At 33.2% G+C, this 25,988-nt stretch overlaps 1 protein-coding gene across 1 annotated transcript in view; it reads left to right on the forward strand.

Moving 5' to 3' along the window:
* Positions 1-25,988, forward strand: part of Sgcz (sarcoglycan zeta) — a 1,049,168-nt gene that overhangs the window by 519,338 nt on the left and 503,842 nt on the right. The window lies entirely within an intron of this gene.

The raw sequence follows: 25,988 nt of genomic DNA on the forward strand, positions 1-25,988 counted from the left end.
TATATTTCACTAATGCTTACGTACTGATTGTTAAAAAAAATTACAGAAGGGACATAGCATGGTCACTGAGAGCACCAGAGATTTTTATAATACATAAAAGCATTGTTAATTCAATTAAGAAAGAAGTATCTTTCAGCTAATCATTGATTTCTTCAGAGAACTATTGATAGTCCATAATATGTTCTTATTATGATAGTCAATAATATATTCTTATATTAATGCAGTACTGAATAAATTGTGACTACTGGGAGTATATTGAAATTAGCATCCTCGTGTGTCTATCTTGTCAGTATGTAAAGAAATGGTCAGCTGGTTGGTATTTACTACCATAGTGTTATGTCCATTGTCAATATGCCCATTATATGGACCATAAGATTTCAGATAGTTGAGGGCAAAGGTGAATCATACCTTGAAATAAGGGAGGAGACTTAATATGATCTATGAGCTCTAAGGAATCCCAATTGAGGCATAATTTATTTTTTTTCAAATGGCTACCAGACAAATGCTGCGGTTGGGAATTTATGTGAGCAATAACAACACAAATTTCCCTTCAATAAAATTGCTACTCTAAGGCAGAAATATCATTTTTAATATTGACTTTAAGACATAAATGGTTTTTTATGCAGTCTGAACTGTCATGTAAATAACCTATTTTCCCAAGTAGAATTTCAGTACCTCATATTCCTTGATATTTCCTTCAACTTATAGGAAATGAAAAAGAATTGATATATTACTATAAAAAATTAAAAGTTATTAGAAAAAAATTATAAATGTATAACCAACTTTCCTTGGTCAAAGGAACCCAGTATTGATGAGTAATTTATTTATTGCTTATATATCTAAAGTTGGAACCTCTAATTTTATAGTTTTAAGTCTATGTTTATAATCTTAGCATATTATAATACATTAAATATACTGTTCAGTGAGGCAATGCTGCGTGGCATTTGGCTCATTTCTCCAAAGAGAAAAACTCAAGAGCTAACAAACACTTGTTGACACACTCAAATTAGGTAAGAATTTTCCAAATTTTGAAGAAAGAGCACATTTCTTATAGATTGCTACATGTTGAAACATCTGAAGTTGAAAATAACTGACTCCTACCTAAACAGGTGTTTTATTCAGCTTTTTCACCACTATGGCTAAAAGGATCAAGCAGAACAACTGTAGAGGAGGAGAGGTTTATTTAGGGGCTCACAATTTCAGGATAGGTCTCAATTCATAGACAGCTGGCTCCATTCCTTGGGTCTCCAGGTAAAGCAGGACATCATGGTAAAGTGGCAGAGAGAAGAGCTCACAGGATGATCAGAAAGCAGAGAGAGACTCCACTCACTAGATACAAATATACACCCCAAAGGCACACCCCAATGCCCCCACTTCTCCAGCCATACCTTATGTGCCGTCAGTTACCACTCAGTTAGGTGATTAATGCACTGATTGGGTTAAGGCTCTTGCAACCCAATCATTTCTTCTCTGAACCTTCTTGCATTGTCTCACACATGCGCTTTTGGGGGACACCTCACATCCAAACCACAACAACAAGGATACTGTGGTCATGTAGAGTCACTGCCCTATCATTGATAATAAATCACATTTAAATTTTTGTAACAGTAGCTTTTTATTATTTTCTATTATTACAGTTTTTTTTTTTTTAAATCTTACCTAAAAATTGTTGGCTCCGACATTCATCATATAAGCTTTAAGTTTTAAAGTAGTGAAGCTCTGTGGAGCTAGAGCAGTCACATTCTGGTTGGAACTCTAAGGCAGTGGCCTTCTTCTTCTGCCAAGATTGTCATGTTGGAATTCAGGGTACCTTGCACTGTCAAGTGAGTGGTTCTCTGATGAATCCTCCTTCAGTTGCACTCCTGGTGTTTGGTGTTTAGTTAGATAGAACTACCTCACCAGATAAAGGAAGAACACCCAACACGATTTAAATGCTCAATAACTTCATTTTAAAGATGAAGATACTAAAGAGCAAAACAGTTAAGTGGCTTGTACAGAATCTTCATGATGCCATTGCTCAGTCAGGAAGTATCCAGGTTTCTTACCCCATCCCTAGCATGAGTATTTATATGTTTATATTTGATATGCCTACATCCACGTAAATATTTAATATCTTGATTAAATATATTTGAATAGCAAATTTAGAGTTTCATAAACGAATTTTATAGTTTTAGTATTGAATTTAATAATGAAAACATGCATACCTTTATTTTGCACAATAAATTCAACTTTTTTCTTGACATATCACTAAAGCAAAGCTATTATGCTCCATGGTTTTGAATTGTTGTGCATGACTTATAAGGGAAGGCACGTGCTGAAGAATAATAGTCTCTTCTTTCCTTAGTATAGAAAACTATATTGTTTAAGTCATATATTTGTAAAAATATTTACTCTTAAAAAACAGCTTCAATATATCGACCCAAGGGATTTGTTGGAAGAGAGTGGAGTATGCAGGGATAGAATAGAGGCCATAACAATACATGGCTTATCCCTTGTTTCTGTCTCCTATTTCCCTACACCAAAACCACTTAAAGTAGAATGTCTTGAGGAAGCTCTGTGATACCAATGCCCCAGGCCTTGTGTCTGAAATGTGAGCTTGGAGATAACTGGAACTGAGACATAAAGAGGTATAAATATTCTATCAATCCACCAGATATTATCCTCTTTACCAGTGAAAAATTATTTGGAGGAGGAACAATATCTTACTTCCCTAAATTTCTTGGTACATAGTTCATGCCCAAAGTAGGTGTTTTAAATGGATAGGTGGATTAAAGTAAAGAATAATTCAATAAATACACAAATAAAACAATATTTTAATATGAGAAAACTTATAATAGCCTTCCAAAAGAAAATTTGGAAAGATATTTGTGTTATGTATCATTAGAAAGTTCTAAACATGCCATTTTATTTTAACTTGTTCAGGATGTTTAGATTCTGAATTTCTAATTTTACTTAGTTTTATGGAATAAAATTATACATAGTAGAAGAGCATAGCAATTGGAAGATAGCAATTTAATTAAAATATCACAAAATGCTTTATGGAACATCTCAATTTAATTTAATTGATTAAGACAATGTGTTCTAACACATAAAATTTGTTCTGAATGTACTAGTTCCATTTTTAATCAATATATTGGTCAATCAACAGATGTTATTCAGAGAACTACTGTATTGTCATTTACAAGATGAAAATTAAGTGTGTTTATGAGAGGGGGAAGGAGAGGGGAAAGAGATAGTGAGAGAGAGAAGGTATCTGTAGGCTGGCAAGACTGAAATCTGTTGAGACAAGCTGGCAGGCTGGCAATTCTGAAAAGAGTTGATGTTGCCATCTCTGGTCTGAATTCTTCAGGGTAGCAGGCTGGAAATGCAGACAAAGTTTCTTTGTTGGAGACCTGAGGCAATATTTTTTCTTTCTTGGGTAACCTCCATTTTCACTCTCAGCTGATTAGCCAAGACCCACTCATGCTGTGGAACTAATCTTCTTTCCTTAAAGTCTACTGATGTGAATACTACTCTTTCCTAAACTATATATTCATAGTGGCATAGGCTGATATTTGACTAAACAATTGGGCACTAGAGACTGGTTAAGTTTAGATATAACATTATCTATCACAATAAACAGAATATTGATAGGCAATAACTCTTAAAAGAATTATGTTTGGGCTGGGGTTGTGTCTCAGTGGTAGAGCACTTGCCTCACCCACATGAGGCACTGGGTTTGATCCTCAGCATCACATAAAAATAAATAAACAAAATAAAGATATTGTGTCCATGTTTAACTAAAAAATAGTATAAAAAGGAATTATGTTTATTATTTGTGATGGCAGTAGTTGGATCCAGGGCCTCTTCCGTGCTAGGCAATATTCCACTGCAGAACTATATCATCAGTTCTAAAATTGATTCATTTAAGTTATCTTTGCTCTAAATTATGTGTAAGAATACCACAGGATATCAAATACATATTTAAGGACTATAAAAGTATTGGTCTTTCTTTATTCATACTAGTATCTATTTTGTTTAAAAAATATGAGCTAAGTTTTCATTTCTTTGCTGCCTTTATTACTCATAACTTTAACTTAATATATTCATCATATTTTTCCATGAACAGCAGGTTTCTGTGACTCATGACAGAGGAAACTGTCAATTTAGGATGTGACTTGTTTGAAGGAGAAGCAAATGAAAGCATATGATATTATTTGAGACAGACCTGGTTTGTCTTTCTGTTATTTCTAAGCTTTGATTTTTCAGGGCCTTGGAATGATTCTGTCATCAACACTTATTAGTGAGATTCCCATTAAATATAATTTATCCATCAGTGTTCTTTATAAGGAAAGAAGTTGGAGACACAGTCATTATCATGCAATTCTTATCTTACAATAGCTTAAGCTTCTCTCTCTCTCTCTCTCTCTCTCTCTCTCTCTCTCTCTCTCTCATACTGTTTCCATCTAGCTCCCTGTGCTTGCTTTCTATCTGCTCATTTTATACAACTTAAGTTTTATAGAACTCTACCCCTTCTAAATGTTTCAGTCACTAAATCTGTTTTATTCAATCTTAAATTCGAATATATTTACTGTACTTTCATTTCGTGAGACATGCTCTACATATTTGAATTGCAAAACAATTGTAAAACTTTATATTATAGCACATTTCTCTGTTCTTTCAATACAGAGGTCTGCCATATTAAATATTGATATTCCTGTAAATCACTGCCGAACTCAATGCATTTTCCTATAGAAATAATGGGAACCATATAGTATTATGGAAACTTATGCTGGAATGAAAATTAGATGTAGAAAAAAATTACATTTTCACTTTTTAGCAATGCAACTTAGGAAGTCACTTACCTCTCTACTCTGTGATCCTCTATGGTTTTCTTTGTGCATAGGTGTGAATGATTAAGCATACATCTATTTGCAAAGGGTCCTTTCAAGGCATATGTACATTGTCAAATTGTGATAAATTTAAATCCAGTACCTGCTAAAATCATGCACATCTGATATGTCCATTCTGAGCAGAAGAGGATCTTTGATCTTTCTGAAACCAAACAGCTAGTTGTGTTCCAGAAACACACACACACACACACACACACACACACACAAAGAAAAGATCCCTTCCAGAAAATAACAATAAAATATACAAGCAAAAGAGAATTTCTATGATTTGAATTTGTAGCTCATATTTCATTTTGCAAATTTAACTCTTAAATTTGTACGTTAGAGGTATTTGGAGGTGGTATGCTTGGAAGTAATTGGCTTAAGAGAGAGTTCTTCATAGAGAATAGATGAATGGATTATTAAGGGAGTAACTTTGTTATAAAAATCCGCACTCTCTAGCATGTTTGGTCTATCTCACCATGTGATGCACTCTAAATTACTCACTCTCGGGTATTTTTTGTAGCAACAGAAAAAACAATTAAGACAGGAATACAATGTCAGTTATAGAAATGTTTGAAGTGAAATGCTTATCATTTCTCTTTCCCTTTGCAACTCTTTTTTTTTTTTTAATTTCTTGAGCATTTTCTACAGTGTTAAGATCCAACTTTTTACCAGATTGCCTTGTGTTTTCCTGACTGGCTTCCTAAGGAGACCCTCCTGAAATCACTCATATTTCTCTTGGAAGAATGCCTTTTATTTACTCAATTTAAGTGTTTGGAAAATAAATGTTAAAAACTAAGTAATCTAATTAAATAAATTTGTTAGTTATTTCCTAACCCCCATAGCCACTTGCATTTAAAACCATGAAATTCATGAACTCAAATAGATATCTAATAGATAACATTTCATTCAGATTTTAAAAAACCAACACACACACACACACACACACACACACACATATATATATGTATAAAAACATTAAATTTGGGCAAGAATTCCCATCACTGAATTTGAATGACCCAAAAGTGAATTTGATTCCTTACATTAAGTCCTGTTAATTTTCTTGTTTTCCACTGTTTTTCCCTTTACTCCATTTTCCACTCATTTTCTTTTTAAACTATTTTTTTTTCTGGGAGAAACATATGAGAGGAAATTGATGAAAAGATCACATTGAATACAATAGGAAAGCACTTTACAGGAAAAAAAATGAAGCCAAAATATAGTCATTTAGCAAATATTGATCACCTCTTTGCATAGCTCCTTTTTCCAAAGGTTTGGAAAATATTAGTGAATGTAGCAGAAATATCTAACCTTGTTAGGACTGCATTCTACTGTATACTAAATAACATAAAGCCTAAGAAACATACTGCTTCTTGCTCTCCAAGGCAATTCAAATCCTCCTTTGTTTCATTCGGAAATTGTGCTGTAATGTTTGCAGCAGTATCATACAGTATGTTTTGTATTACTTTCATAGTTATTCTAAGTTATTTAGTTTCTTCTAATAAATCTTTCATGTAACAAAAAATTAATTATCCATATTAAAAAACAGAACATTTTCTGATGTCTACATTAATTTTTAAATGGAAGCAACCTTGAAAATAAAGGAGGCTATTTATGAAAATTAGCATAATATTTGAAAATATATTTGTAATGTAGATATGAATAGATATAGTATTTTCATTTTAGTTGGAAGAGTCAAATTTCTAGAAGAAGTGTGATCATAATATCACTAGTAACTTCTTTTTAAAGAGTTTTTTGTTGTTTTTTTTTACAACACCTTGAACCTAAGGCCTTACAGATGTGCTAGGCAAGCACAGTACCTCTGAGCTACTCCCTCAGCTCACCAGCCCAACATTTTATAACATTTATTTTGAAAGAAAATCTTCATCATCAATAAGGAAAGTGCTTTAGGTCTACAAATAATAGTAATGGGTATGAACTTTTTAGGTTTCACATCAGAGTGAATAGGTATGAGGCACTTAAGAATTATTCTGACTTATCAAGGACTTGGTATGGTTTTCCATAATTTCATACTACTTATATAAATACAACAAATAAAGACAAAAGTAACATTGATGTAATTATTTGACCCACTTTTTAAATGTCTTTATTCATTTTTTTCCTCAAATCCTCTCCCATACTAACAAAGCGCAAGGAAATATTCACATTTGAGTTTTCTCAATAGCCATGACTTAGAGGTTTAGCTGGGCCTGTGTGACTATACTCTGAGAATTCAGATGCATTTCCATTCATAAGATATTCCCAAGCAAATTGTACAAAATATGTTGGCTTTTCATTTCACAAGTATTAATGGGGCATGGATCAATAGATTTATTGTATATCAGTAAAACAGGAGTTTATGTAGGTCATTTTCCAAGGCTTTTCATGACGCTCAGGAAGCAGAGTGAGAAATCTCTCCTTTCCAGATACAAATATATACTCCAAAGCCATGCTCCCAATTCCCACCTCCTCCAGCCACACCCTACCCCTACAGTTACCACTCAGTTAATCCGGATCAGAAGATTAATTCACTGATTGAATTAAGACTCTCACAACCCAATGATTTCTCCTCTGAACCTCATGCATTGTCTCACATGTGAACTCTTGGGGGATACCTCACATCCAACCATAACACCCCACCACAATCCTGCGCACGTGCACGCATACACACACACACACACTCACACACATCTAAAGCATGCAGGAGGCCTTGAAGGGGCTCTAGTAATCAGTCGAGATGAGATGTGCTTTGACTATCTCTGGACTGAGCAAGGGAAGCCTGAGGGCTTCTCAGACTAGGAGAATCAGGATTCCTTTGAATTCCAAGGCATCCTCTAAGTAGAAGTTGAAACTCAAGTGTAGAGCAATTTTATAGGAATTGCCCCTTATCTGTGGTTTGACTTTCTGCACTTTCAGTTATCTCTGGTCAACCATGGTCTAAAAATATTAAATGGAAGGTTCACAACTAAATAATCCATAAGTTTAAAATTGGATATCAGTCTGAGTGGGAAGATGAAATCTCTTACTGTCCTGCACCATCTTTCACAGAATGTGCATTATCCTTTTGTCCAGTATATCCAAACTGTACAAGCTATCCAGCCATTTGTACTTAGTGGCCATCTTGGAAATCAAATCACCTACAATGGTGTTACAGAGTTTGAGTTCAGGCAACCCTGATTTTACTTAATAATGGTCCCAAAGCACAAAAATAATGATGCTGACAAAATGTGCATGCCAAGGAATAGCTTTAAACCGACTCCTTTTAATGAAGAGGTGAAAGTTCTTGACTTAATAAGGAGAGAAAAAGTGTTGCATGCTGAGATTGCTAAGATCTATGGGAAGAAGATCTATTGCTAAGATTTTTGAAGTTGCAAAGATTTTTTAAAAATTGTGCTAATTTTGCTTTTGCACTGCAAAGAGCAAACATTACAACCACAGTGTACGATAAGTGCTTAGTCAAGATGGAAAAGGCATTGCGATTTTGGCTTTGGTATTACTCAGTTTAGGACATCTTCTAGGAATCTTAATCTGTATACCCTGTGATAAGGAAGGACTACTATAATTGCTTTTACAATAATTCTGCCAGATTTTTTGTTTCTTCATATTTTTCTTTAAATCTAAACTTCCATTAAAGTAGCACATACAGGCAAAAATGCTTAAAAGTTTTATTACTATTTTCAGAGATGACTTCTTTTTAAAAAATAAAGTTAATCCATGAGTATATATGGTTTATTCTCAGAGTGAGTAAAGGCTAAAGTTGACTCGGGCAATTATTTTTTCTACTGTAAATATCCACTGTTGTCTTTTGACATTGTCTTAATTTTTAATACCAGATCTCTGAGAATATTCGTGCCTACCTGGGCCTATTACATGAACTCACTATGTCTTTGGAATTTCCTTCCATTAAAAAAGAAAGTAGTTCTTTACATGAAGACCATTTTCTTTTTTTTTTTTTTTTTTTTTTTTTAAGAGAGAGCGAGAGGGGAGAGAGAGAGAGTGAGAGAGAGAATTTTTTAATATTTATTTTTTAGTTCTCGGCGGACACAACATCTTTGTTGGTATGTGGTGCTGAGGATCGAACCCAGGCCGCACGCATGCCAGGCGAGCGCGCTACCGCTTGAGCCACATCCTCAGCCTATGAAGACCATTTTCTACCTCGGTATTAAGTTGTTATTTGTTTTATTTTGATAAAGTTGTGGGCATTTATGTTTACCAAATAGTATTCAGCATCACTTTTGTACATTTGAATTAAATTTGGGGCAATGAATAATTTAAAACATGAATAAATTGAGCATAGATGGATATATTCATGATCATTAGGTCTTCCAAATTATCTGAGACTGTACTAATATCATTGAGTCATTAGCTTTCTGCATTATATTTTGAAATCTGCTGATTTTCCTTAAAAATAAAACAAGCACTAAGAATGATTTGATTTATTCCCTGGATAATTCCTAATATCTTTAAGAAGCAATCTATTCCTCTTGTTAAAGTATATTGCCCTTAAAAGCTTTTGCTCTTTGACTTTATGAGCTCATTACTAATTGAGGAAGCTCAAGAAAAAGTCATTCTTAATGGCCATTCTCAGATGGCTCTTACAAGGAATATATTAGTGGTAAGCCATAACACAAGAGGATTGCTACCTCATGTAGAATTTCAACAGAATTTCTTCTGACTAGCTGTTTTCCAGGCTTTTATTAAAATTGATCCCAGTTTTTTGGTGTCCCACTACTAAAGATGTATTTTCTCCCATCCAAGTACAAACCAGGCCCAGCCCTGCTTAGATCAAGATCAGATGAGATCAGAAACTTTCAGGGTGGCATGGTTATAGACTTAAAGATACATTTTCTCTCTATTTGAATATCTTTGTCTTATTTTTCATACATTAGGAGAATTTCGTATCTAATGCATTGATTCTTTTTAATGAAACTAACATTTTTTGTGGAGCACCTAACATGATAGTGTGCATGTTCTAAATGTAGGAAATGGAAAAAAAAAAGTTTCACAAAACCTTATCCTCATAAAATTCACAGCATACCTGAGGGAAAATGAGAGGTTAACTAACAAACTAAAATCTCTAGAAACACAAAAGAGGAAATGGTGGGTGGAAGGGCTGGGATTTTTCTTCTGGGAAATAACACTGAGCTGAATCTTATGAGAGAGAGATATATATAGGAGTTTACTGGGTTGCACAAAAGAAATTTTCATTCTAGAAACAGATTGGAAGAATTTATTCAGCAGCAGTTAACAAAGCTGCTGAAGTAGGTAAAGCTAAAAATATGCTAAGGAGTTTATAATTTGTCTTGCAGGAGGTAGAGAGATATTGATTAACTTAAGAAAGTGATTGAGCCAATTAAATTTAAACTTTTAAAAATCACTTTGGTTTAAATTTAAAGGATGGGTTGGAAGAAAATAAATGATTTATACCGGAAGACTCATTGAGAGTGGGTTCCAATGTGTAAGCAAAGAGTATTAAGGAATATCAACTCCAGTGGGGCAGAGGGAAAGATTCCTTCATTCATTCGAAAAGGATTTATGGAACCATCTTCCAGACCTACCTCTGTGATAATTATTGAAAAGAACTTGATATTGAATTAACAAGACTTCCTAGAAACATGGAGAAGAGAGAAGAGAGAAAGTTATGAGTTGAGGCTATGACTCAGCCTCTGATCTGATCAACATGACTAAGTAATACCAGATTATAATAATGGAAACACTGAATTTAAAAGATGAGATTTAGAGGGCATGATGAAATGAGTGCTGCTCTCTAGGTGAGAGTTGGGTAAGCTTAGACGGAACAGACCTAATTCAATAGACACATGTAGAAGTGATATGGGATTGGGATTCTCTACATACAGAGGTAGGTAAAGTCAGAAGCAGAAGAAATTCTCCAAGGAAAGGAACAGGGAATGATAAGCAGAGAGGCTCAAAAACAAACCCTGGAAGATTTGTGGACAGAGAAATGGAAGTATACAATAAAACCCAAGAGTAGAGAAAACAAAAATAAGAACAGTGTTCTGGAAATTAAAAAAAAAAAATGGAACTACCTAAAATGTTAAATGCTGTCATAGTCAAGAAATAACTAAAAGTATCTGGTCAGTTAGGTAAATCATTTCCCCTTGTATTTTCTTCTCCTGAGTTTTCACATTATTAATAGTTTGTAAGTCCTTTTTCATTTTATGTGTGAAATTATTTAGACATCTCAGATGGCACTGTCCTTAGCATTTATAATCGTCTTTTAATTCAATTTTATTCATCTTCGGAATTTAAGCCACATTCCTTATAATAGTGATGCTTTACATGGGTCTTCTAGATTCCCCTTCCCTTCTGAACTTCTTACTTTAGCCAGCTATAAAGTACACTTTCCATCTGGGTGTCTCAAAATGGAAATTGAGAGCCAAAATGGGCTCTCCACACTCCTGGTCACAGATATTCATTTGGGCAATAAATCTGGCAACAGGATAAATTCTTCTACCCTCCTCTTCATTCATATCCAGTTCATCACACTGTTTTAATTTATTCACTTCTTTCTCATCCACTTTTATTCCTAGTGAGTTCATCAAATCTCTTCCCCTTAAATTCAATAAAACTCTAACTGATTCTCCTTTTTCATGTTTTGAATCTATAGAAACTCTTTTCTATGTTGTAGTTATACTGATATATTTTAAGTGAAGATGGAATCATGTTACCTTCTTCTGTAAAATCTTTGAGTGTCTCCTAATTTTCTTGTGAAATGATGCATTCTTGTTCAAATTCCTGCAAGTCTGTCTGTCATCAGATTCTGCTTCATCTGTCAGCCATTTCCATTCAACCACTGTGAACCTCCTTCAGATCCCCAGCCATTTCAAGCTTTTTTTCATCTCTGCATCTCCTCAGATTCCCTTTAAATTCCTCCTTTACTGGTTTAATACCTCCTCAATTTTTAATCCCCTCTTTAGCCATTTTAACTTCTGCAAGCCTAGCTGAAATCTTCCTTGGGTATAACTTAATTGTGCCAGTACCCATTATGTCAATTCTCAGCACAAAACCAGCATTATAATTCTCTGCTTGTATATAGTCCCACATATAATGTTAATTCCATAAGGCAGGATATTTATCTGTTTTTCTGATATTTGATCCATACCATCTATTACAGTATGTGGCACATAATGTTTTCTCATATGTACATGCCTCAGTACATTATGGTTATGTTAAATAAATGAAATAAATGAAGGAGATTATTATAGAAGATGAAGGAAAATAAACAAGGTCTTGTGTAAAATAAAAGTGGCTTTGATTTTAAGTCTGGTTCAAGTATTTCTCATGTTTGGAAAAGTGAACTTTTATATAAGCAAGAAGGAAAAAGCAAACAAGTAAATGGAAATTGGAATGTAATATTTGGCTTATGAAGTTGAAACAGAATGATTTGAGTTGGTTTATGACAAATACCTATTTTACTTCTTAAGAGTTTCTGACAGCTGTGATAGAATGGCTTAAGTAAAAAGTCAGATGTGCAAATATATACAAAACTTGAGGATTGAGCATAAGATGTCTACCTTAGTATTTCATGTAATAATAATAATAATAATGATAATAATAATAATGTTTTAATACAAACCAATATGAACATTTAAATATAATAATACTAATAAAAACCAAGATATAAAAATCCAGATATAAAAAATAATTTCCCATCAGTTATTTAAATGTTATGATATTTTAAATTTGTAAACAATTTAATCAATATATTCTTATGTACTTTTTAAAATTAGAGGATTTTATAATACTCAGGTGGTTTCTGTTTATAACAGTCAAGCATATTGATGAGCATTTAGTTTCTTTCTGAATTATCTGGTAGGCAATTATAATTTGATTTATGCATAGATATTTATTATTTGTTCTCATTGAAGCCAGGAAAAAATGATGGGATTTTATTTTTGCCCCTGTGTCTGGGTCATTCATTCATTTGTCAGTTTCATTTTAATACCCCTGGGGTATTCCAGTGAAATTGAAGACCCTGATGGTTTCACTCACTCAAGGCATCTTTCTTTGATAGTCTTTTCTCAGGTAAATTAGCTGGTTCTGCTTGATATGAGTACCATAAATACATAGGATTATTGACTGTTGATTATATTAATTAGTGTGTGTGGTGGATAAAAGACTAAGCAATGTGCCCATGGTGTAATGTGAACCATAAACCTTAGATAAACTGCAGAGCTTAGATAGACTTAAGTTAGTGATGTAAGAGTCTACACCCCAGGTGTACGAACTAGTCCCCAACCAGTTATCAACTGCAAGCACAACCAAACTGGAGTTAAAAACCCAGAGTTTTGCGGGCCAGTGGGACTAACAGGACCTGGACAGAGACTGAGACCTCCATTGCTGTTGTCTCTTTTGCCCCCTATTCCTCTGGCCCAAATCGAGTCCCAGCAACCTGGACTTAAGACATGTCACAGGTGAGTGGCTGGGATCCTTGGGTGTAGACGCTGTTAGGACTTAGGTTACGTATCTGAAGTGTGATGAGCATTAATAAAATAGATTTGGTTGAATCTAATTGGGCCTCAGACTGAGTCTGTAGGAACCGCTCTTGACAATGCTCAACTAGGTAAAGGTTCAATCTGATTTACTAAAAAGGTTTACACTAATATCATAAAAGAAGTTTCAGCATTTTTCTGCAATAACTTGCTGAAAATGGCTTTAGGAAATATTTACACAATGACTTTAGGAAATATTTAATTTTAATTTATGACATTAGGTCTCGGTGGTTTAAAAATGCAAAACTAAGAAAAAAATGAAAAGAGGATACCTTTAAAATTGGTTATGATTTCATAAACAAGAAGGAATGCTACCCCCTGCATTCTTCATTTAATTTAATTTATTCTATAAACACATATTCATTTCAACTCATAAGAATCTTTCTATGTCAAATTGGTAGCAATTGGAGGATAATAGAAATATACTCAAAGCTTTCAAAAAGTTCTTGAAATGGAATATCTCAGTAGAATAGCTGTTTTGTTTATTGAAAAATACATAATATGTCAAATTATATATTATCTTGTCTTATTTAAATTATGTCCTCTTTATAAAAAATTTCAGGGAAATGTATTTGAATTATTTATGCTGTCTTGGATCTCAAACAACAGCAAAAAAACTTTTAGTATTTCCTCTGGACTAGTGAAATTGACACAATAAAAAAAAATCACAACTTTTATTTTGTTTAATAGTTTATTCTGATAAGAAATCCAATGTGTTTGACTGTGATAATAGGTGAATGCTTATAAAACTGGACTACCACATTCAGCTTTCATGCTTAACCCAGCATCAAAAAGTTTTTTGAAGCATTGAAGTGTATATTTGTTTTTAGTTATACTTTCCTCAAGTCTGAACTTGTTGGATCAAAAGATCTAAATAAAATAGTTAATCGACAGTTGGAATTATAAGAGTAAGTCCTAAAATTTTTTATAACTTCCCTAACTAGACAAACCAGCTGCATGTTATAGACAATATATTTTCTCTACACCCAAAAACATGTATAAGACATAGTGGCTCCTAGGATCATTTGTCAATTTATTTTCTAGACAGGAATACTAATGAATAATAATTTTGCTTAAGCATATATTTTGCTGTGATAACTTTTATCTTATAGTTTTATATGCTAAGCAATATTTCATTTAATCAAAACAATTTTTCTGGTTGTAATGTCTTTGGAGGAAAAAACACTAAATCTTAGAAGAACAGTAAGTCACCAAGACAAAAAGTGCCCAAATTCAAACCTCAGTGTATATACTCCAGAAATGTATTTCTTATTCTATAAACTATACTCTTTATACATAGAGTAAAAAGAGAGCAAGAACAATAGATTAATGTCAGATAAATAATGCCAGTAAAATTAAAGGACATATTTGTTGATGAAATAGTAATACAATTTCATTCAACAAATTGGTATTGCAAACTACAAACATAATTGTTATGACAATATGTATAGATAGATCCATGCTTTTTCGGGGAGGGGTGACAGGGACGGGGCCAGGGGGACTTGACCACTGATCCACATCCCCAGCCCTATTTTGTATTTTATTTAGAAATACGGTCTCACATAGCACCTAGCCTTTGTTGAGGCTGGCTTTGAATGATCCTCCTGTCTCAGCCTCCTGAGCCTCTACAGAGGTACACACCAAGCCCAGCTAGATCCATGCTTTTGACTACGTTCCTGCCTTCTTGAGGACTATATTCTTATCTCATATTATTAAATTTGACATATTGTATCAAAAGCAAACCATGCTTAGAAAATAAGAAACACACTGAAAAACTTTAGTTTCAAACACAGCAAAGATGCTTTTTGAACTTGAAAGTTGAACCAAAGGCAAATGTCTTCTGTAAGAGAAAAATGAGTTTCAGAACAGAGATTACTTTGGGGTTCGTAAGATGTTCTGTGGTTAGATTCTATAAATTATCATGTTCTATTTTAAATATTGAAATGGTTAGTAAGAGATATATTGATTATTAAAAATTTTCTGTTCTATTGTGTATTGTGAAGAGAATATACTCGTTGATCCTAAATTGCCTTTAAGGATACAACAGTTGAATTTACAAATGCTTCTACAGTATTTTTTTTTTCTTTTTTCATCTGAAGGATATTTTAAAACTGAGTCAATGAAAAAACAAGACCATGCCCTGCTGACCTACTCTGTTTTGGGCTCATCTTGGCCTTACATTCCAAGTGAGTTTAAATGAATCGTCATTATGTAAATAGGTCTTGCTGAACAAAAGGCAGCTCTTTCCTGTATTAATCCAAAGTCAGGGATGCTTTCAGATGGGGCTGGAGACAATCTCAGACACCTGGCTTTTGAAAAGCCTCTAAGGGAATAAATCAAAGGGGTCCTTAAAAGTATATTGAAATTAAATCTGAAATTTAAATACGATTTAGATTTGCTTTGCTCAGCAATTTTTTTAAAGTTTATTTTATTTATTTAATATAAAAATGGTCACCCTGAAGACACTGAACTGCTCTTGGGTCAGTGAATACTTCAAGAATCAGGATTGTGTAAAGGACTAGACTGAAAACAACTGATTTCTCTTATTTCTCTAAAATTTACAACACTTTTCCTTTATTTCAATAATGACTTTTACTTGTAAGTATTTGGAATTGGGAACTTATAGGTGCATATATGTGAATTTTTAGAACTACCTCACCAGTTAGAGTAGTTGATAGACAGAAATTAACTAGAAAAAAAAATTTAGACTGACTCCTTGGTCCCCAGATAAAATACACAGTCATAAAGATATGGAAAAGTTGGATGTCTCCAAGACATAGAGGAAAGTGATTATGAAGTTTTTTTGAAAAATTGTTTTTGAAGAAACAATTAGATAATGAGTTCAACTTAATAGTTTATCCAAACTATTTAACTAAAATATTCCATAGCTAACATTACTGTTATTAAATTTGATTGGGAAGCACATATATTATGAGGAAATATAAGACCTAAAACAAAAACTTTATTGATTTATTTAATTTAACTCTATTCATTCATTTATTTCTATTTCTGGTATGTAGGGTTCTGTATATTTTTTTTTATCCAATAGAATGACCGATTTGCTTTATTTTATTAATGCCAAAATAGAATATAAGATTTTGAGATCAATTCAAGTTTTTTCATAAACTGATTCCCTGATTTCAGCTTGATCAAATGTAAATTCATCAAAAAAATGTTAGTTTATATATATAAAAGTCTAAATCATTGATAGGTATATTATACATACACACACACACATATATATATAGTAATTTAAGATTTAAATATATATCTCTATGTGTGTAGATACATACACACATACACACACATATAAATATAGTGATTTAAGATTTAAATATAGATCTCTGTGTGTGTAGATATATATACACACACACACAAACACACACACACACACACATATATATATATATATATATGCATGTATTTACTGGTGATTAAGATTTTAAATATATTTTTTATTTTACTGTATTATATAAATACTATAGAATTTAACAAATATTTATATTTTTATATAGTATTTTTGCTTAATATGAAGCTGAGGAATATTTTATTTCTGACCAAAATTTCCCAGTCTATTTCTTCTTAATACTATCTATCAATACAGAGACACACACTTCGTAACTTCTTTATAATAAACAAATATCTCTTTAGCTGGTTTCTCTGACATTTTCTTATTCATTTCCAACTTTAAAAAATTGTATATAAATAACTAGGTTTTAATCAGAGCACTAAGAAAAATAGTAGGAACTGTAGTCTGACTGTTGTAATAATGTTAGCAAACATGTAGTACTCACCAAATATTATATTTTTTAATAAACATACATATTAAAGTTTTCTTCAAATGTTTAGTTGTTGGGACATACTTAGGATTCAGTATTTCTTTATTTTCCATGCTATTGTCATACTGTTATGATTTGTATGAAATAATAATAGTAAACCTAAGGGTCAATGTCAATGCTATATTATTATCTTTGGGGTAGGCTGGGAAAGACTTATGTATATCAGAAATGTTCATCTTCTTTCCTCAATCTGAGGCTTATATCCATTTAGACAGTTCAGATTTGTGCGTTTTCATAAATTTTTAAAAACAAATTTTCTGGTGGTGGAGAGAAGCCATGATTTGAAGATTCAAATGCTGTGTTTTAAATACTTTCAATGGTTTCAAGCCACCAATATGATACCACTGGACATAGGATTAATAAGAAAATTGCACCATTAGTTCTTATGAGTAAGTAGGAGCCAGCAATATCACACCAGTTATTATATATTCATTTTAAAGAGAATGCCCTTGTTAAAAAATTACTATGCATTTTATACTATTACTATTTAACATTAGCTGATCTTTTATTAAGCATGTTCTATCAGTTCAATTTGAGACTTGAGGAGCATCACATCTCCACTATGTTGGAGATTTGAGGGGCACTATAAATAGCACTCATCAACATATTGGAATGGGAACCACTTATGAAGACAGAGAAGCAAGCAGATGGAGCAAGGAAATCAGAAAAAAGTTAAAGGACATGGCTTATCCTGAGAGCCAAATGTTCTGTCATCTCTCTATTCCAAGTCTCAGCTCCTTGGATGATACAATCAGGAAATCATTTTTCAACAGAGCACACAAACTTACCCAGGTTTCTGATTCTCATTAGAGGAAGAAGGGGAGGGGGAGAATATTTATATGTATACACACACACACACACACACACACACACACACACACATCAAACCACATGTGATAAGTACCTTTGCTAGATTAGTTTACTCACTTGTGAACCATGATAGACCAGAGCTTCACAATCAAACAATTCTTTCCATTTCCATCAACCATGTTTATGGAAAAAACCCATCCTCATAGAAATCATACACTGTGTAAAAGATTTTGCTCTCCAACATATTGGATCAAGTAATACTATCTATTAGATGGTCAGCTGAAATTTACAAGATATATTGATAGCGTATTCACAGTTATATTACCCAACATAGAGATGTTATTTTAAGAGTGCAAGTAATCACAAGAGACTGAAAAGATAATTTTTTAGATTTCTGCTTAAAGTGTGCTCTTTAACCCAGATTTAACATCCAGGAACACTAATTAACATGTTACTCCATCTTCTTTATAAAAGGAACTTTTGTGTTCTAAAGCATCTCTATTTCACACATTGATAGTTACAATATTTTTCCAGGTAGTTATGCCAATAAATCCACAAAGTTCAGCTGTTTTTACCTTTAACAATCCTAAATGGATCAGCTATATGTTTCTAAAAGCATTCCATAGTTTCCCTATTGAAAAATACATTGATGTGTTTGCCCTCATCAGAATGCTCACATAGAGATGCAATCCAGTTACTTTTCTTCTTTCTTTGTGAAGAGTATCCCTCTGGCAAAGAGAAGAATGAACTGGCAATTTGGCTGCTAAAAATTTTCTCTCCAGTATCTTATGCACATTTTATATTCCTCACTGAACCTTAACTATTACTGTGTAAAGAAGCTTAGTGATTTAATTTTTGATGAGTTGATTTGCATGTGTTGCTTACATAGCCAATTGCAAACAAGTTCTGTGGGTTGAATGGGTAATATGAGTGCCTTTTAGATATTTTTCAGTGATTATATTAAGTAGACTTTATTTGTACATGAATCTTACCTAGTAAAGAGATTAAAACTAATTACTTCTAACTAGGTTTTGTAGGCATTGGGTCAAGTGATTTATTTACCGAGTAATCACAGTAACTAAACTATTTATATATCCATTTTATACTGAGAAAAATTGAGACACAGACAGTCTACATCATTTAGTATGTGCAGATTTGACTCTGACAAATGGAACTTAAATCATCTGCTGAGAGAGAGAGAGAGAGAGGGAGAGAGAGAGAGAGAGGGGGGGGGAGGGAGAGAGAGAGAGAGAGAGAGAGAGAGAGAGAGAGAGAGAAAACAAATACACCATCGAAGAAACATCATGTAATTGTTGCAAATAATTCCACTGGTAGATTCAATTTTACCCCAAATTTGGCCAAGTTATTTTTCTTTAGTAGGACCTTTGCAGAAAACTAAATAGAGTTAGTTCTTTTGCAAACATGAACTGAAGTATAAATAAGTTTGAAATTAATTTTGATTCATGCATGAGGTGATCACAAGAGCAAAATGAAATGTTTTTATCAACCATCTTTACTTCCAAGTTAGTGAGGTCAAGGGTTCTGGGAATCATACCTAGAGGTCCAGACTTTATAGTCAAGAGAAAACTCAGAAACATTTTTATTTCTCAAAGTCAGTGTTTTAAAGGAAGAATAGATGGCCTTGCTGTAATGACAGATAATTCTATTTATTGGGTTGTGAGAAAGTAATCAAAATGGAAAACATTCTGATATTAGAGGAGAGAGGATTATTTAACACTGCACTGTTTTGACCCTTCATTTTTCTAATAGCAATATTGCCTAGAGGACTATTTGACATAAGTGTTTATTTTTTTTTAATTTTCCTGGCATTTGAAAACAATAATTTCAATGCATGGAATTTACCTCTTCCTTGGTTTCATATTTGTGGACTAGAGGCTAAACCATGGTGTAGAAAGTTTGTCTTGGGATATTTACCTTTGTGAATTAATTGACCTGCTTTTGGATCTAACTTCTATTTCTGAGAAAATTTCTATATCCATGAGTTTATTTATTTTTTCTCAGTTTTCTGACATCTGGGCACAACAGAGAACCTGAGTGATATATTATAGTGCTCTTATCTGATTGGAGAGGAGTTATCAGTTTACTTTTTTTCCCTTTCAATGAAATTGAAAAAAAGAAAACATTTGAAATACATATACTCCCTCAGCTTTTGTTTTTGATGCTTCTTCATAATCAACATTGACTCTTTTGAGGTGACTTGCTAGAATTTACAGCAAACTGCTTATTGTTTGGTTATTTTCCAAATATTAGTTTCAAGATTGAAGAGAGAAACTAACTAACAGAATATGATTTGGAGAGATTTAATTTTAAGCATTGTACCAGGCTATGTAAACATTGTCTCGTTTCTTCTTTATAAGATCCTGAAGTAATAAGTCTCACTATCTTAACTTAGAAATCAAGAATATGAGTCAGTGTACTATTTTGCTACCATAACAAAGTACCACAAACTGAATGAATTAAACAACAGGAATTTATTGTCTCACAGCTCTGAAGACTATAAGAACAAAATCAGGGTATTAGCAGGGTTTGTTCCTAACTGTTGTCCTGTGGCCCTGAGGGACTCTCTCTTCCATGCCTTTCTCCCACAGGTTTGCCAGAAATTTGGATGTCCTCCAACTCCAGCCTTTAGCTGGCATTCTCTCTGGGTCTGTACTTCCCTGTCTACATTTCTCTCCCACTTTTTTTTTTTTTTTTAATAAGGACAGCAGTCATATTAGATTAAGGGTCCACTCGACTCTAGTATGATCTCATCCTAACTCAATTAATCATATCTGCAATGAGTCAATCATCAAATAAGTTCACATTATGAAGCACTGAAAAGTTAGGACTTTCTCACATGAGTTTTGGGGAACACAGGACAACTCATAGCAGCCAGAAACATATACTAAATCTAAATTCAGTGTTGTCTAAAGCAAGAAGGAAAGATGAAGTGTAGCATAAGAGCTCTTGTAAGTTTTGAAGGATGTAGGGAAGAAAGAGAGCAAGAAAGTTGTAATTCTGAGTTATGTGATCATTTGACATTTGGTAGACTCACATTTAGCATTTTAGAAGATAAACAACTATTCCTCAAAAGACTTCCAGAGCAATAGTATGTGATTGCCCCTTTTTCTTAGTATGGACTTTGACTTTTGATGCTGCCTCAATTCATATATTATTAATTTATGTATTTCAATTCATTCTTAAGTATTCCAGAATGTTGGGAATTTCAGTTTGACCTTTTAAGGTGATGGTAATTCTGCCACCCTTAATGTCATCTTCAACTTAATAAAACAATGTGTAACTCATTTATGTCCTTAATATGGAGACTATATACTAGGGGTTACAAAATTTTAACTTGGGCACATATTCTAAGACTGTTCCCCTCCAAGTAATGATCAGTTAATGATAGTTAAAATATCCTCTGGATGTGAGGCCCCCACACGTGGTCGGTCCAATTCATGCTCACAAAATGATTGGAAAAAAAAAAGACATTATACATTATACATTATACATTGTTCAAGCCTGACCGAAAGTTTCAGCACAGCAGATATTATCTGTTTGCATTCCTAAAAGCTTGGGCTGGGTGTGTAGCACAGTGGTAAATCACTTGGCTAACATGTATAAGGCTCTGAATTTAATCCTCAGCACCAAAAAAATAAAAAATAAACATAAAAAAGCCTGTCCTTTGCACCAAGTGGTGATGCATCAGAAGAAACTGCTCCTATAAAATGTCACTGGATGATCCATGGAAAGAAAATAGTAATCAATTACAAAGATATCAAACTATGAGGTTTAATCAAGACATATTGTAATATGTTAAAAAACATTTCAGTTCCACTGAAAGAACCATAACTTATCTTTGAATTATAGAACACTGAACAAAGTGAACAAATTTAAATAATAATGTGTTGTATTGCAAAAACAGTGTTGTCAGTTTCACTATCAAATAAAGTGACAAAAGGGACAATTTGTATGTTTATTAAAATGAATCATAAAAACAAATACTTTTAAAATATTTTTTAAAATGACTAACAGATCAAGGACGACCATGAATAAGAAATTCATGTACATAAATAAACACACCTAAGCATGGTAATTCCAAACATAAAAGCGAGTGTGTGCCTTTGGTCATACTTATTTTTACACGAATTGATGTTAATAATTTGATCAGGAGGATGAAATTAATGTTTCCTTACAATTCTGTTTTTTATATCATGAATCTATACCAGAAAAACTTCTGAGGTCATTTATATGTATGTGCAATGAACACTACTATTTACCTTTATTTACCTTTATTCTATGGTAATTCTTTTTTTGCAAATCCATTAATTTTATTTTCTAATCTGCCAAATAGTTGGATCTGATTGCCACTAACTTGGCACAGGAGAACACTACTGACACTTTCCTGGAATTATAGACATTATTCTTGAGGGAATTCTTAAAGATTTCAAAAGAAATGGACATTGACTAGTAATTTATGTGGTACCTTTGTGAAATATGAAAGCATTAGCTGTTTATGGAAATGTCATACACGTGGTTGCCTTGATTCTGCAGAACTTAAATATGTCTCTTAAACTTGTTGAAAATTTAAAGACTAATGGAGGCACAAAGTAACCTGGGACATAGCAAATATTTATTAAATACATATTGGATAAAATGGAAACAGGACTATATTCTATGTGCTAGAAACTATGCTAGGACATTTATCCAAATAAGATAGAGAACAGGCTGAGATGCAGTAACAAAGCAATGCAAAGATGAGATGGCCAAATAGAATAAGTTATTTCCCCCTCTTAGAAGACACCCAATGTGGGGCCAGGGCATGCAGTTCTTTTCCCCAATGCCATTCAGAAGCCAGGATTCTTTTTGTCTCATTCCATTGCCATCATCTGAAGTATTAACTTTTTCTGACTGTGTAAGTTGGCTCCCAGCACCTCATCTCTACCCCAAGGAAGGTGAAAAAGAATGAAAAGCAAGCAGCTTCTTCAAGAAAAATGGATTAAAAATTATGACTATCTCTGCTGCTCATACTGCATTGTCCACAAGAAGCTGCAAAGAAATCTGGAAAAATGTAATAGCTAGCTGAGATCCTATTAAAAGGAGGTAGACTTTGAATAAAAATTTGAAATCTCTGGCTAAAACACAGGAAGTCATTCCGTCCCCCATTCCAACTGCTGCATGGGGTATATGAATTATTCCTATTTCCTGAAAAAAAAAACAGGGTTAATGGGGTCAGTGTCCATGGTTATTATGTGATAAACAGCAGGATGTGTTCCGGCTTCTCTGGATGTTTTACCTTATGCAAAGAAATGCTTATTTTAATTCCAAAATATTCAAGTACTATTCATGCACTTCCCTTTGTTAATTATGTTTTGATACAAACTAATATTGAATGAATGTTGCTTTCCAACTCCTTAATTTGTTTTTCAAGCTTTGTTTCAATTTCTAACTTTTCTTTGAATTAGCTGGCTAGTATTACTATTATTTTACCTTGTTGTGTTTGAACTTTTTTATTTTATACAATATTTTATGATGAGACATTAATCATTTCAATGAGATTGAACGCAATTTGAACCTTGAGGGTGGTTCTTAATTGATGTGTTCCTTGAGAGAATTCTGTCCTCTATTATTTCAGAAAACCTAATCCTCCTATTAATGGCAGATGTGTCTTTTTATCTCTGCTACTGAAGGTATCAATTAGACTCATAGGGTTTTGACTGAACAAAGAGTGTTTGGGGTATTACCCACTTTTATTTCAGTTCCCCACTCAGGTAAATGACATTTAAAAAAATTAAACATCTTCTTTTATTTAACTGGATTTATCTAAATTTTTGCAACAACTTGAAGTCATTAATAGTAACAATCTATTAGTGGCCCCTACTTTCCAAATGTACATTTTTTACACTATTATCAAATAACAACATTATTTTTTTTGATAAAGCATTACTCTAGGTATGTTCCAAATTTGAGCAATCTCCTAGATAATTTTCCTGTCACATTTTTCACCTATTTTTACTCTTCCTTGAATGATCCAATAGTTTAGTTTCAAAGAAAAGAAAGAAAGAAAACCAAATAAGAAAAATGAAAAAGAAGAACCATAAAAAAACCAGTATTCACTCTAGGAGTCACCTAGTCATTATTTCCTATCTTTTGGATCTTTCATGGTGTATCTAATTGAACCTCTCTGGATTCTAGTAGCACCTCAACTGAAGAATCCATTCTTGTGATGTAAAGAACAAAGTCACATTGCCTGTATAATAGGAGAAAGAAAAAACTATAAACATACTCCTGCCCTCAAGAAACTCATAGAAAGCTCCCATGTTGTTAAATCCAATGTTACTTCTTAGTAGACATCCTTATTTAAATATCAGTAGCATTCCATGGCTGCTCACCACCTCTTCCTGTATATTTTGTTTTGTGGCTATCAGGACAACATATACACTAAGTTTTCCTCCAAATTCAACAATTAATCCATCTCATAACCTTTAGATTTTTTTTTCCCCCTGAATCTCTTCTTTTTGGGAATCCGGGACTGAGTCGTGGGGCCTCTTTTCTACTCTGATCATACAGACTGTTTGATTTCATCCAGTGTTAGGAAGAGTTCAATGACTTATATAATCAGCTTAACACAGTGACTTACATCTCAGGAGTTTTTATCAATAGACCAAATTGCTCTGCTAAACTTCAGATTCATGAATCTACTTGAACACCTAAAAGACAATACTGAACTTCTTTTATTTTCCACAAAATACACCCTGTTCCAATTTTCTCTTTATTTTGTTACTACACTTGCCCGGGTCAAATATTGGAATGATCTTTTTGATTCCTGTCTTTTTCTCATACTCACCATGGAAATTGTTATGAAATCCTTTGAGTCCATCTACAAAGTAAAAAATATCATATTCTGTCTATTCTCTTGACCTCTATTGCTATCACCCTGGATAAACACCCATCATCTCTTGCCCAAATTACTTTATCAGCTTCTTAATGAGCCTCACTAAGTTAGATCATGTTATTTCTCTATACTAAATCATTCAAAAATATTACTTTTTACCAAATAATAGACCTTGTCTTATGAATGACTGCAAATCACCTCAAGGCTACATCCCCATCCCTAACTTTGCTACACTTCCATCTAGCCCTAGTAGTTTCTCCTATTTTCACCACAGCCCCTCTGGAGTATGCCAGGAAAGTTTTTGGCTTAGGGCCTCCATATTGCCCTTCTCTGTTCTAGAATTATTTTCCTTCAGATATCAAGATAGAAGCCTTTGAGTCCCAGTTCAAATGTCGCCCTCTTAGGAAGGCTTGCCTTTCCTATTATGTTTAAAAACATAATGAGCCTTTGTTCAAACCCTTTCTTCCAAATTGATTGTGCTGTTTTGATGTGGAGTGGAGAAGTCAAGAAGACATCTTTTTTGTTGTTAGTACAGGGCATGGCAGTACATCAAGTTTTACTAAATAAAAATGGTGAAAGGGGAAATAAATGGTTGTTAACTTAGCTGCAACATAGGACAGAGTACTTCATTCCTCTGAAATACTTTTTACAACCTGCTATATCATTTATTTTTAAAATTATGTTCCATTATAAAATGTAAACTTCATGAGTGTAGACATGTTTGCATATTTCATTGACAAATTATCTGAAGTATCTAGAGCAGTGCTTGGCCTATAGTAGTTGTTTCATAAATGTCTGTTGCATATATGAAAAGGCATGAAGGTAGTTTTTAATCATTTAATATCCACAGTTTACTGAGAAAAATGGAGAGCCAAGAAAGTCTATGGGATTTAAATTTTTTATTTGTAAAAGGAAAAATATATTTATTCTACCTATATCTCAAAGTTTTATGGTGGAGAGACAAGATCATGTCTATGGAAGCTAATTTTACATTCTAAAGTTCTCTACACATATAGAAAATAAAATGTGAAAAGTTATTGTCCCCCATTATTCCAAC

This window comes from Ictidomys tridecemlineatus, chromosome 14, assembly GCF_052094955.1.
Source record: "Ictidomys tridecemlineatus isolate mIctTri1 chromosome 14, mIctTri1.hap1, whole genome shotgun sequence".
NCBI lineage: Eukaryota > Metazoa > Chordata > Mammalia > Rodentia > Sciuridae > Ictidomys > Ictidomys tridecemlineatus.